The 14577-nt window shown below is 48.6% G+C and overlaps 1 protein-coding gene across 3 annotated transcripts in view; it reads left to right on the forward strand.

Annotated features, from left to right (window-relative positions):
- Positions 1-14577, forward strand: part of HDLBP (high density lipoprotein binding protein) — a 52162-nt gene that overhangs the window by 432 nt on the left and 37153 nt on the right. The window contains exon 1 of one of the 3 annotated variants that reach the window (XM_081142371.1): positions 129-257. The exons of the other annotated variants lie outside the window; for them this stretch is intronic. The gene's annotated coding sequence lies outside the window, so the exon portion shown is untranslated. Of the gene's footprint in view, positions 1-128; positions 258-14577 lie in introns of those variants that run through there. 3 annotated transcript variants of the gene reach the window in all.

The following is a 14577-nucleotide window of genomic DNA, read 5'->3' on the forward strand; positions in this document are numbered from 1 at the left end:
CGGGAAATGGACTGCAAGCGGACGAGCGGGGCCGTTCTAGCTCCGGGCCGCCGTCGTCTCGATGGCCGGAGGCCTCGCCCCGATTGGCTGCCTCAGGTCACGTGGGCCGGCGGGCCTGTGCGCGGACCATAGAGTCGGGCGTCCGTCCCGGGGGACGTGGCCTTCGTGCGCCTGGGGCTGGGTCCCGTGCCCTGGGGTCGGGGTGGGGGGGTCGGGCCTGCGCGCCCCCCGTTCCTCCTAGGGGCCCGGGTCGCGAGGTGAGACCCGGTGGGGCACCCCAAGACCCACTGCGACCGCGCGCCTCGGAGACCGGAGGGCGACACAGTCGGCCGGGGCCTGGACGGGAGCAGCGCTGCCCCCGCCCCGCCCCGGGTGCCCTCCCGGGGCTGTAGGCCCCCCGCCGTCCCGCTCGCCTCTCGGCTGGGCGCGGAGGCCTCGCACCGGCAGCCCTCGTAGACCACCCCGACTGAGTCAACGAGTCCCCGAGTCCCTGACGGCGCCCGGCGTGCCGGGGCCCCGGGGCTGAGCCCGAGCCCGAGCCCCGCGGGCGCCGGGGCAGTTTTCGGAAAGCGGTTAGGTGCGCAGGGCCAGCTGCCGAGCGTCCTCTCCCGCCCCACTTGGAAACGGGAGGGTTGGGTTTTCGGGGAGTTTGGGTGCCACGTAAAACCAAAGGAAAGATGGACCTGTGTGCTTCTCATTAAACAGCGTGTCTGGCGGAGGGAAACGTCTTCCTAGCGGGTGGCCGGCCCTTCGCCGCTGGGGTGGGTCCGGGTCCCCCGGCCGTGGGCATGGCCGTCCTCAGCGCGCCGGCTGCGGCCCCGCCTGCGTTTGGGGTCGGCCTGAGGACCCCCCTTTCCTGGCAGGTGGCTTCCTTAGGCCCTCCTGAGGCGGGAGCTGCGCCGGGTCCGGTCTGAGCGGGGCCTAGAGGCTCGTGTCCGACCGTGCTGCGCACTGCTGCCCGCCCCGAGCTGGCTGCAGGCCGCGGGCCCGGCGCTGCCCTCGAGCCTCGCGTTCGGAAGGAGCTGAGTGACCGAGCGAGGCCGGACTGCCCGTAACCGCCTTTGTTCCGCGCGCCGTGCGGGGGCACCGCCCGGGGGTGCACGTGCGCCCAGCCGGGGGCGCTCCGAGGTCACGGGGCCCTGCCCGGCGCCGCCAGGCCCCGGGGACCCGTCCCAGCGCCCCACAGTGGGTCAGGCCACTTCTCAGCCGCCTGGTGGGCGTTTCCTCGTGAACCGTTGGGCCTTTTCCCTTTGGTTTCGCTGTTCGGGCGTCTGGTGGTCTGTCTTGAGCCCCCTAGCTTCGCGTCTCCCGCAGGTCAGTTGGAGAAAACGTGCTGGGCGCCGCCCCGCGGGCACCTGTGGGCCTGGGGCAGGGCGGAGGCCTAGACCTCCCCGCAGCCCGAGGCCGCATGGCGGGGAAGGGGGCGGCAGTCACCGCGGGGGAGTCTTCGGAGCACAGCCGGAGCGGGGTTCAGGACGAGCAGGAGCCTTTCCAGGCAGCGAGACTCGCCGATGCCCAGGGGACCTGGGACGTTAGGGGCGCGTGTGGCAGGAGCTCGAGTGCTTGGCGTCCTGCTGACCTCCAGGGGTGGAGGGCTCCCTGAGACCCTGCATTGAGGGCTTCATGCCCTCCAGCGGCCCGAGACGTCACGCTGTCCACCAGGATGACCTGCGACCTTTTGTTTAAGTGGGTCAGGTAGTCTCCATTAGTGCCTCCTGACCAAGACGTGTTAACTTACCAGCAGGGCTTGAGCACAGAGCACGCCTTTTGAAGCACCAAGTGGTGTTTATGCTGGTCTCACCCCTTCAGGACACATTCCTCGCGCAGGGCTAGTGATCACAGGTGGGAGGGCGTTTCTCATTTCTATTGAAGCACCAAGCCCCTGGAAGAAGCAGCACACGGCTGCGTTCTCAGTTGCTGAGTTATGGCTGCAGAAAGTCCAAGGTGCATGTTATAAAAGTTTTGACCCAGTAGAAAAGCAGCCAGAGACCCTCCGTGTGTCAGCACGTCTTTTCCTTGCACCTAAAAGCACCGCACATTCAGCATTGAAAACCAAGAAGAGAATTAAACTTTTCGTGTGTATAACATTTTAAAAATTGACTGTACAAGTCATTTTGGGCTAAGCAAGATTTTCTTTATTTCTCAAATCAGACACACTTTGGAAAAGACATGCCTAGTAGGCTGTTGTTTCACCAGGCACTCTGAAGTTGCTCGAATACAGATAAATGTTGTTCCAGACACGTCTGAGCATTGTGTGGAGTTGTTCATCTTGCTACTTGCCGTTAATTTGGTGAAATACATTGACTGTGCATACTCTCCCTTAATACCTTTTACTGGCATTCCTATGAATTTTAAAATTAAAAGTTAATTTTATTTCAAATCGAGGATGTATCTTCATGGAGTTTTTAAGAAGTCAAATGTAGAAAGGCTTGTAAGGGAAGGTGATGACTGTCCTCCCATCGTGTTTCCTCCCTGCAGAGCACCATGTTGCTCTTAGTGGGTTCCTTTGGTCTTCATGGCATGTGTGCTTGACTGGCTCACCTGTGGCTCTTCTCTGTTCCACACGTTCTCTTCCCTTGACTCTTGAGAGTAGGAGTGAAGCTTCTGGTTTTCTTTTACTCTGTGCCTTTGCCATGCAAATACATGGCTGTCTGAGCAGGTGCGTCCTTAACTTGTTCAGTTCAGCATTTAGTGTTATGACTGTGTAGTATCACCCACAGCTAGGCCAAATGGTGTCATGGGGTCACTTTTCCTTCCCAGGGTAAGTTTTTGTTTTCCATGAAGTTCTTGGGTCTCGTTTGCTTAATTTTCTCCGTATTTTTCACTAAAACTCAACGCCAAATTCGCCAATTGTCAATTTTCAAGAAATTTAGCTCTTTTTATCTGATGAAATTCCGTGTTTTATTAATCTCATCATGAATAAATCTGTCCCAGGCCTCTGTCCCCATCTTCCAGTGTTATTGCTGAAGCCTTGTATGTGCCCGTTTTCTTTTTTCAGCTAGGATTTCACTCCCTGAAATTCAGAACACCCAGTGCGATGATGTCCCTTGGAACACTTTGGGCCCTTTTATTTGGAAATTCCCATTCTTTAATGCTGGGCATTTTTCCTGATTTACTGCTTTCATTTCTTCCCATTCACTTTCTCTTTCTATGTTTTTTGGGGTTTTTTTTTAGAAGAAGGGAGAGGGGGAGAGAGAGAGACGATTTTGCCCTGAAAGAACACCTGGCAATGTCTAGGGACCTTTTGGTTGTCATGACTCAGGTGTGCTACTGGAATCCACTGGGTAGAGGACAGGTGTGCAACGTCCTACAGGGCCCAGGACAGCCCCACAGCAAAGAGCTGTCTCGTGCAAAGGTCAGCGGCACTGAGGTTGAGCAGCCCTGCTTTCCTGGGTCAGTCCTCGAAAGGGCTCTAGGATGTAGCCGTCACGGGTTGCCGTTTTTCAGTTAGAGTAGACACTAATAGGTAAAGCTGCCTGCAGGGGTGGCTGAGTTGGGGCTGTGTCACCTGCACTGTTGGAGTCCTCAACGTCACAGATATCAACAAGGGTGATGGTAATAGAAAATCCTCACTGAACTTGTGTTCCTTAGAATTTTGAATCTCTCTCATTGATTTCAGTCATCAAGCAGGTGTTTTTCACCAAATTCGTATTCATCAGTGGATCCAGGTAAGGAAGTGAACAAATGAGAGTCCCAGTCCTAATGTATTCAGGGCCCAACTCCGTGGTAACCTGAAGGTGACTGCTGTCCCAGTGCGCCACCATCGGGTCGGCTTTCCACTCTGGGCTCTTGCTGGGCTAGAGCGTCTGTCATCCTGTAGCAGCAGCCTAGTTGCAGGGTCTGGCTGCCTGAGCCTGGTCTCCTGGGGTAAATCCCCTTGGTCTCACCTGCCTCCACCCCCAGTATGGGTCAGAGCCAGATCATCCATGTGTCTTGACTTGTTTTGGACCCTGTGGTGCAGCAGGTAACCCGATCATGGCAGGTGCCCTGTGCTTGTTTTGAGGGGATGAACTGACAGGACAGTGTTGAGTGCGAAAAGGGGAATATTCTGAACACTTGTCCTTTTAAGACTTTCGGTGAATTATAATGGGCTGCCAATTCCAGAGCTGCCTTCTAGGTTCTGAGGGATATGTTAGATGTAGAAACAAGCCTGTACAAAGGCCAGCCTCAAAGTGTTGATTTCGTGTACTCCATTTGCCATGGGGTGTGTACAGCCTGATTTGCAGAGCAGCTTTCTCTGGAGGTTTGCATGTGGTTGGTTGGACTGACAGACTGCCAAGAGGCAGAGGTGTGCTGACCACGTACCTCTGCAGGAGAGCCGCTGCTGCTGCGTATGTGCAGGGCTCCGGGTGTTTCTACAGAAATCCTTCCCCCGTTATCAGCATGATCCCTTTGTCTAATAGGCTACATCTCATTTGGGGAGCGTGAGCGCTTCAAATTTCTGAAGCGGAGCAGTAGTTCTTGGCCTTGCTCTGCTAGGTGAGAGCACCCGGCCTAGTGTCCCCACTGCTCAGTCTTCTCATTGACCACTCATGAGCAGGACACATTCTCTTTCTGGCCATGAGGTCAGTGACCACACTTCAAGCTTCTCGACACAGCGCCGGCTAGGCCAGGGCTCCTTTGGGTTTCTTTCTGGAGGGAGAATAACTTCAGCCTCAGGCAGGTGCCTCAGTACATGCCATCTCTCCTACAGAAATCCATGTGCTCTTCTGGGAAGCTCTGTGCTGTCAGCTTGGTGTTGGTGCCTCAAGGTAGGCCCATGCATCACCTGGCCCAGGCGGCTGCAGTTACGTGAATGGAGGTTGGGAGGGAGGGCACTGTAAATTTGAATCTCTGACTCTGCCCAGGTCAGGCACAGGAGGGCCTGGTGGCTGAGCTGCCCCTGCTCCCTGGTTCTAAGTCACCCTGCAGACCTCTGGGGTGTGGTTCCCTGGGGAAGAAAACCAGTCTTCTTGCAGGTGCCTCAATAGCAACCACTTGCATGGCAACAGATCTCACCTGTCAGGAGAGTTGCATCTGGAAGTCTCTGGAGAGAGCTGTCCTGAAGAGGTTGCCACAACAGACAGCCTCAGGGAGCATGGCCAAGCTAGAGAAACTACCCTTATCCCAAAAGGACCAGGCCTCTAGGAACAAATAGGTCAGAGGGAAAGAGGAAGCAATAGAAGTATACAGTTGAAAGAAATAATTTTTGAAAGGGGGCCGTGTATTTGGTGTTTTTTTGATTTTGACATTGGGATTGAGGTGAGAGACATGGTTCTGCCTTTCAGGGCTTCCTCCTCAATATGAAATGTGTGGTTTCTCATTCTGTGTCATGTAGGTTGAAAGTTTTTGCTCTCTCTAAAACTTTAGGAATTAACAATGAAAGAGGGAAGGCTCTCCCTCCACGATCTTTTCCTGCCTTCCAGCTGCATTGTTCTGCAGTCAGGAGCATGTTACCTGAGTGGTGTCCCGGGCTGTACACAGAAGGCCCTGGAGTGTGCCCCTCACTTGGTGTTCTTTATGTTGGAGATGGTGCCCTGGCTCCTATACCTGCTGGGTCATGACTAGAGTGGACTCCCACCATTGCTGCCTGAGGGGACAGAATCAAATACAGTGCGTTATCCTGACAGGCTTTACTTTGTAATCGGTGTGTGCTGCTTTTCACTGCACTCTTATGTATTATGTTTCAAATTTTATTAATACTTAGCTTATTTGTAAGTATCTTTCAAATGGAATTGCTGGGTTATATTTAATGTTCAGACTTTGATAGGTAGAAGATGAGTTGGGTGGTCCTGTAGCACTGGTTTACATCAGTGAATGTGAGATGGTTTACATCAGTGAATGTGAGATTACTTTGAGGAATACATTCGTTTTCTTTTGAGACGAGGCTTCTATTTTGCCACATTTGCCTGTGTTTGGAGCTGCCTGTGGGTCCCTGAGACCAGAGTTCTGTTGCCTTTGTGCCTGCTTGGTGATGAGCGTAGCAGGCAGGCTGCCTGTGCGCAGGGCCCCTCGGCTCCCAGGCGTGGCCCTGTGGTCTCTGGAACATCCAGACAGAGCCAGCTGCAGCCAGGGCAACCTGTCCAGCTTGGTGCTGTCGGGGTCCATCCTTAGTTTACACAGGTGCTGGAGATGACCCCCATGTCCCCTTGAGATTGGTAAGTGTGGCTCCTGTCTGCAGGATTGGCCAAACAGAAAAAGATGGTGCTGCTGGGGGAGAGTCAGCAGTGGACCTTTAAAAGCCAAGTGGCTTTCCTTTGAGCCGTGAAGAGCCTTCGCCTTTGGAGAAATGTGGCATGTCATCCTCTCCTTGTCCTTGGTTGGTTGGGGCTTCTGGATGGATGCGTAACTACCAAAGGTGCTGCTGAGCTGGGGAACGTGTGCGTGAAGCTCCAGCCCTTGATTTCTTCCAGGAGAGGCCTCTCTGGTTTCAGGTTGTGCTGGTAGTTTCAGGACTGAATCTTCAAGCAGGAAATGGCTTGTGAAAGACTCAGTGTTGATCTGCGGGTCTTCCAGTCCCTCGGATCTCACTGCAGTTGACTTGTGGTAGGGTAAGTAGGTTTTTGCCATCAGCTAGGATATGGTTTTACTGAAGGCTACTTTTTGCTGATTCAGAACTTGAACTTGGGAGGCATTAGGGGGCTTCTTACAGGAATATTTTAATTCCAAAATGTACTTTTGTTCGTCTTCCCATCTCCTCACCCTGATCCTTTCCTTCCTGAACTTCCCTTCAGTTTTCCTAGATTTTCATTATTGTAGAGGGTCTTCTAGATAGATGCCCGTCTGGAAACAGTCTCTCTGCCTAATTATTTATTCTAGGTTGTATGATTGACATTCGACAATAGTAGACATCTTTGCCATTTTGTTACTTATTTCAATAGGATAATTTTAGCTTTTAACTAAATATAAGATATTTTACTTCTGGGCAGTATTATTTATTTATATTTTTTTGTTACCCCTCACCCAAGGGTATTTTTCCATTGATTTTTAGAGGGCGGGGGAGGGAAGAGAGAGCGAAACATTGATGTGAGAGAGAGAGAGAAAGAGACAAAGACAGACACATCGATTGGTTTCCTCCTGAACATGCCCTGATTTGGGCCCGGGATTGAACCTGCAACCCAGGTACATGCCCTTGACTCGTAACCAAACCTGCAACCCTTGAGTGTGCACTAACCACTGAGAACACCAAACAGGGCTGGGCAATATTTTATAGCTGTTTCTATTTCTGATATTAAAATGGCATTTACCGGTCATGTATATATGTTCAGTTGTCCTCCTTTGAGCTGTAAATGTGAGATGTATACATTTCCTAATATTGAATCCTGTCCTAGTTCAGTTGATTAGAGTGTCGTCCTAGTATGCCAAGGTTGTGGGTTCGATCCCCAGTAAGGGCACCTAATAGGAATCAACCAATGAATGTATAAGTAAGTGGAACAACAAATTGATGTTTTCTCTTTCTCTCTCTCCCTTCCCCTTCCCCTTCCCCCCCCAATCAATAAATTAAAAAAATTTTGAATCCTTACTGTATCCCTAGAAAAGACCCTACTTAGTCGTGAGGCCTTATTTTCTAAATTTAGTGTGGATTTATAGAGCTGGTGTTCTGTTTAAAATTTTACATGTTTGTAAACTGCCTTGTAGTTAGTTGGTACTCTCTTCCCTCTGCAGATGCGCTCATTGTTTTGGGGAGGCAAACAGGGCCCTGATCTTGCTCTGGGAGCCACGCTTTTCCACCACCACGTGCAGTCTATGTGCTTTGGATGAAATGGCCCAGCTGCATGCGTAGACCCAGATTGGCTGTGTCTGTCATACCCCAGTCCCTTGTCCCCTTGACTACAGTTATTGGTCCCCTAATGGCCTCAGAACCCAATTAATGCCAGTGAGATACAAAAATAATTAATGGGGCCCCCAAGGGGCAAAGAAGCTCTAACTTCCTTGGGACCTACCCAAAGATACAATTCCTGCCATTTTGTAGCGCTGTTCTTATTTCAGAACTGGGTGAGGAAATCGTTGTGAGCTTGGATTCTGTGTGTGCTTTCCTTTGTCAGACTGGAAAGAGCTAATTGCTTTTTTAAAAATTGACTTTAGAGAGAGGGAAGGAGGGGGAGAGGGAGAAAGAAACATTAATGTGAGAGTAAAACATGGATTGGTTGCCTCCCAAATGCACCCTGACGGGATCAAACCTGCAAACTGGGCATGTGCCCTGACTTGGAACCAAACCCACCACCTTTGGTGCATGGACGACAGTCCAACCAACCAAGCCACACTGGCTAGGGCAGAGCTAATTGCCTTTTTTTAGAGAAACATTTTGGTTTTGATTGACCAACCCAGCTGTTTTTTATTTGTTTCAGTTTTGTATTTTACCAAATCTTTTATTTATTGCTTCTACTCTTTAAATTTTTCTCCATCTTGACTTTGATGCTTAGTGTACCTTCGTTTTTCCTTATAATGAAATTTAAGGTTTGATTCATCCTCCAAGTGTGACTTTGGCAGCATCCTGTACACCCTGAGAAGCAGTGCTCTTTGACTTGAAGGACACTATGGTTACATTTAGATCCCGCCTCTATATCTTAATTTGTCTCTAACATTCACAGGTTTCAGGACGAAGGACCTGGGCATCTGTGGGACCATGATTTAGCCCACAGTCGGCAGTGGCAGAATATTTTTCTAATTCTACTTCTACGTTTATTAATTGGCATTCTTATACAGGCATGCCCGGTTTCGTTGTGCTTCTCTTTATTGTGCTTCACAGGTGGTGTGTTTTTTACAAACTGAAGGCAAAAAGATGACCTCTTGCTTTATTTTATTGCAGTGCTTGCTTTGTTGGATGGTCTGAACCTGCCGTATCTCTGAGGTCAGACTGTGTGAAGGCGGCTTCCCTTACCAACAATTCTGGTTACCCTGCGATACAGTTCCTACTGGAGAGGAGGGAGAAATGAAGGTTTCTTTCCTTAACGTTTAGAGGGCATTTGGACTAGCAACTTCCAGAGTGGCAATGCATTTTTTTTCTTCTTTTTTTAATATATCTTTATTGATTTCAGAGATAGGGAGAGGGAGAGAGATAGAAACATCAATGATGAGAGTCATTGATTGGCTGCCTCCTGCACACCCCCTGCTGGAGATTGAGCCCACAACTGCGGCATGTGTCCTGACTGGGAATTGAACCTCGATCTTCTGGATCCTAGGTCGATGCTCAACCGCTGAGCCGTGCCTGGCCGGGCGGCAATGCATTTTTGTGGCTTTCCCCCTAGTATTATAAACCTGTGGGTATGTATATCACTGTGTTTCAACCCACTGAAGTAATTTTTTGATGCTTCTATTGTTCCCCCAGGTTGGCTTCTGTGTTCCTTGGACATGGCCCCATTAGTCTGTGACTGCTTCTTTGCTTTCTGCCACAGCAAGATGCCCTATCTTGTCCGTATTCTGCTCCAGACCTGGAATCAGCCATTTTCTAAGGCACCCTGGTTCCGTTTAGTGGGGACTGCTGTTTGGATGCCACAGTCTGTGTCTGGGGGTGCCCACAACTGCCGTTTTGCTTCCATAGCAGACTGGCCTAGGGAACAATCGTGAGTGTAGATAGTTCCAATTCAAGTAAAAACTTACATGGTTGTTACTTAAATGTGTATCTTTTACTTATGCTGAAAATCTTGGTTTTTAAGGATATTAACTTGATTACCTAGTAACCTTATCTTACAACATATAATATTTTTATATTTTAAATATATCTTTATTGATTTCAGAGAGAGGGAAGGGGAGAGGGGGAGAGAGAGAGAAACATCAATGATGAGAGAGTCATTGATCGGCTGCCTCCTGCACGCCCCCGACTGGAGATCAAGCCCGCAACCCGGGCATGTGCCCGGCCAGGAATCGAACCCCAATCACCTGGATTCTAGGTCAACGCTCAACTGCTGAGCCACGCCCAGCCGGGCAACATATAATATTTTTAGACTAAAATACTCATTAGGATATGTACTACTTGGAATATACTGTCAGATTATTGTGTTTTAAAGTTATGTTTTCTCTGAGGGCTATGCCACCAATGTGACATAGTAAGATTAATTTTCATTTTTTTAATAAACTATTTAAGTGCAGTGAACGTACAGAGAACTGTGCAGAGCTAAGAGCAAGTGGCTCAGTGACTGTCCACTGACTGGACTCACCCTGTGGCCAGCATCAAGACGGAGTGGGGCATGATTTAGCTCTGGAGTTTGTTCTCCGACTTACATGGTCTCAGAGCCAAGCTGTAAATTGTGGTGTATCAGAAGCATTGACTTCCACCTTGCCCCTCTCCTTTCGTTCTTCCTCCCATTGTTTCTTTCACAACTATAAACAGACACAGAGGTGTGTTTCTGGCTCTCACTCTTCACATCCTTCCCCCTTTGTCATTAACCACGTGTCCTGGGGCCATCCGAGCACGCGCTTTCCACACCTTATGCTGCATGTTGTTTCATTGCATGATGGTCACCTCCACGTGGAAGCTGCTGTTCCCAGACATTGCTAGCATTTTATTCTCACTGTTTCTGCGGTTGCCTTCTACACTCCCTCACAGAGCATCCAGAGTTCATCCCAAGTGGTGCTTCGTGTCACCTTGGAGCTGGCCTTGCTGCTTTCACTAGTCTCGCTGCTTTCCATCCCCTGTCCTTGGCTCCCTGCAGAGCCACAGAGAGGTCCTCTTTTTCTTTGGTCCCTCTTTGGTTGGTGCTGGTTTTCTAACAGAGGAGTTTGTTGTTGGCCTGCTGGCGGTCTTGGCAGGTGGAGCGTCTGCATCCCTGGTGCTGGTACAGCACAGCCGCCTGCTTGAGCCAGGCTCTCTGTCTGCCTCGGGTCAAGTAGGAAACCTCTGTGCTTGTACTCTGTGCTTGTGGCAGGGTGCCCTAATGTGAAATAGTTCTTGTGCGGACAGCTGTACCATTAAGGGTTTCCAGAAGTCTTTAAATCCAGACGTGAGGTTCATTCCCTAGAGTAGCCTCAGAAAGATGGTACCAGAAGAGAGAGTGGAGCCCAGCTCCTTCTCTGAGAAACAAGGAAGAAATAGGCCGAGGGAAGAGGCGTGACGTGCCAGTGTCAGGAGTGGGGTGCATGTCGAGGAACCGGGGTGGCTTATGCTCCAGAGGGGAGAATCCAGACTCGCCTTGTCTGGTGTCTGTTTCTTCCTTTGTAGAAAAACATTACATTTGTAGGACTGGCTCTGATTCCTAAGTATTTCCACCCGTGGCTTTAGCTGGCTTTGTATCCATAGCAAAGTTTTTATAAACATGAGCTAAGCTCATTCTGGCTCCTGGAACATTTCTATGTAAATTGTAAGAAGGAAGATATCTTCAAGTATAAATTGTTGCCATAGGTCAAACATGGAATTAATTGTGTTTCTTATGGTTTAACGGGATTTGTAGTAAGAAGATTAAAAGTACATTTTCATTGTAGGACTGAGGGCGAGTCTGCCAGAGCCCTCTTCTCTAGCCATCGCATCCCTGTCCTGGCCTCCCTGCCCTTCTCTTCCCAGAAGCACCATACATGGGGGGGGGGGGGACTGGTTGTGGCCCCCAAGCTGTGATGAGGAGCCTGTGTGTGCAGGAGCTGCTCTGATGTCACCAAGGCTGTCAGACATGGAGTGACCCCAGGGTCACGCAGATGCATCCCCACCTGGGAGCACTGGTTGGCTTCTTTAACAAAAACAGTTTTAGAGATGGAGACCCTAGAAGTCCTCTAAGCCAGACGGTCACCCAGGACAGAGCAGAGCACCAGTGGGAAGGGCTTTGCCCATTGTTTGCAGGATGCAGGTCCAGTGAGGCATGCTCACTGTCATCTGTGTCCTTGTGCTGAGGTGACCCATGTCTGTGCAGCCCTGCACTCCACCTCGTGTGTGTGTGTGTGTGTGTGTGTGTGTGTGTGTGTGTGTGTGTGCTGGCAGCCCATAGGCTTAGCCCTTCTCTGCTGCTGTCCTGGTGCTTGCAGACAGCAAGTCTCATCCCTGCAATCAGCAGCCCCTCACAAGCAAATTAACAGCCTAGAAGTCTTACCTCACATCATATATGTCTATGACTGCCACTCACTGATTTGTAGTAGTTAATGCTACTTTAGTAGCTCTTTCCCTCTCCAAAGGGGAGCATCATATGCCATGGAGGTTTCCCCTCCTGCAGTTAACTCTCACTTAGCCTATTTCTATACCTGTTAAAACACACCCTTGTTTTTGGTAAGTAGTGTATTAAATACACTACTTTTTCCATGTGCTCACCTCCAGCTTCATGGCCTACAACTTAGCAGTACAGTTGCTGCCTTTTCAGGTCGATAAGTGAAACCCCCTCCTTTATCTAGTTGCTGATGCCAGTGATTATCAGTACCTGGCTCTGCCCTTCTGCTCTCAGTGGCTTGAGCTGCCTTCTAGAGACACTGATGCATATACAAACACGGCTCTGTGACACCTGCTAACAAATCAGAGAATACAAACTTGACCTGGACTCTGGGTGGGTGGTCAAGGGGTGATGTTCATCCCGCCACCAGTCATTTCCTGTGGGGCAGAAAGCCTATTGGAGGGTCTGCTGACTGGGTGCTGCAGTCTCTTCTTACATAAACTCAACACACCTGCTAGGACACTCAGCACCAGTTTCTTTTAAGTGGATCAGTTTTTTTAAACATATGTTTTTATTGATTTGCAAGAGAGAGGAACATTGATGGGGGGGAGAAACATCAACATATATCAGCTGCCTCCTGCCCACTCCCTGCTCTGAGGATTGAGCTTGAAACCCGGGCATGTGCCCTGACCTGGAATTGAACCAGCAACCTCCTGTTGCATGGGTCGGTGCTGAACCACTGGGCCACACCAGCTGGATTGGATCAAGAACTTAAGACAAAGTAGTTGGAATGTGGGATTTCTTGGGGTTTTTTTTGTTTTTGTTTTTTACCTAACCACATTATTTTTTAAAAGCATCTTGCCCTTGTTGAAAAATTCCAATGTGCTAAATTTAGGATTCACAGAACTATTTCTTTTGCTCTTATTTTCTTTTGTATTATTTTTAAATTATGTAATTACATTAGGAAGCAGAGCTGGCACGAGCAGGTTCAGGAGCAAGCATCCACTGTCTTGGTCCCAGGAGCTGGAGGCCAGGGCTTCCTGGGCATGTGGGAGTGCAGGGTGGCGCCCATTCTTAACTGTGCTGCAGGCCATTGTGGAGGCCGCTTGTGGGGTATGTCTGCTCGGTGCTTTTCTCTTTGGACACATACCTGAGTATATGTGGGAGAAATTCTTAGAAGTAGGACTTGCTGAGTCAAAGAACATTTGTATTTTAAATTAAACCTGTAATCAAATTGCTTTCCAAAGAGCTCACATCAGTAATTATTCCTCCAGCCACACCAGTTTTCCCACACCTTTTCTGACAGTCACCAAACTTTATTTTTGCCAAACTGAGAGTCTCGTGCTACGGTCAACTTGGGTTTTCTTTTGTACAAGTTAAATATAAATGTTCCTTGAGTTTCTGTGAAAGATGTATACCTTGCCCCTGTTTTTTTAGTGGGTTGTTAGAGTCCTTGGAAGAAACACTGCAGATGAACTTGGTCTCTTCTTTCCTGGAAGTCTTCGAGGCTACCCTGCACTGCACACCCCTGCGTGCTTGTGCAGGAGATATTTTTACAACGGAGACAAGTACCCATTCTGTATTTTCCCCCCAAGATTTATAATAAATGATTTGAGGGTTTTTCTCTGTAAGACCGCTAAAGTTTATTAATAAGAAAAGCTTTTTGTCAGATTACATTTCTGCTTTGGTTTGGGTAACCTACCCTAACGCACCGCTATCCAAATAAGAGCTACCTATATTGGTATAATTAAAATTCTCTAATGTCCACCTTAAAAATACGAAAAGAAACAGGTGAAGTTAAGTTTAATATATATTTTGTTTAACCCAATCCAAAATACTATCATTTCAACATGTAATTAATAAGATGTTTTACATTGAGGTTTTTTTGGTCTAAGTCTTCAAAATCCAGTGTGTATTTTAGACTTACAGCACATGTCAGTGTGAGCTAGCCACACTGCCAGCGTCGCCAGACACCTGTCGCCAGTAGGCATTGGCCAGCATGGCTCTGAAGAGTACCTTCATTTCATTTCTATGGGAATTCATTAACTTACTCTGTTTTTTTTGTTTTACATTGCTTCTCCTTCTGTTGCTTCCTATTTTGTATTCTTTCCTCCTCTCTTTAATAATTAGCAATACAAAATAATGTAACTGCTAAGTAATGTTTATTGTAGTGACTACCTCTGAACTTAGCAGCTAGTCTAAGATAGAACATTGCCAGCAACTTCCATTTGAATGAGTATGGTTTGGGGTTTGAAAGTTAAAAACTTTATTTTTACTAGATTATGTTTAAATTTTTCTCATTCATTTTACAAGAGCTAAAATTAATATTTTTAACTTATCAAATAATAATCTTAACTTCAATTTTCCCCTCCCACCTTAAATTTTATGGTTGCCTAGAATCTTAATTCTCATATTTTTTTGTTATTAGTATATGGTCACTACATGTTTCACTTTACCTAGGTTACCGGTTTCTTTATCATTATTCTTCTTGCAAGTCTCTTTGGCTTTCATTTTCTTCTTGCTGAGACGCACC

Source organism: Miniopterus schreibersii (assembly GCF_964146895.1).
Source record: "Miniopterus schreibersii genome assembly, chromosome: 7".
In the NCBI taxonomy this organism is placed as follows: domain Eukaryota; kingdom Metazoa; phylum Chordata; class Mammalia; order Chiroptera; family Miniopteridae; genus Miniopterus; species Miniopterus schreibersii.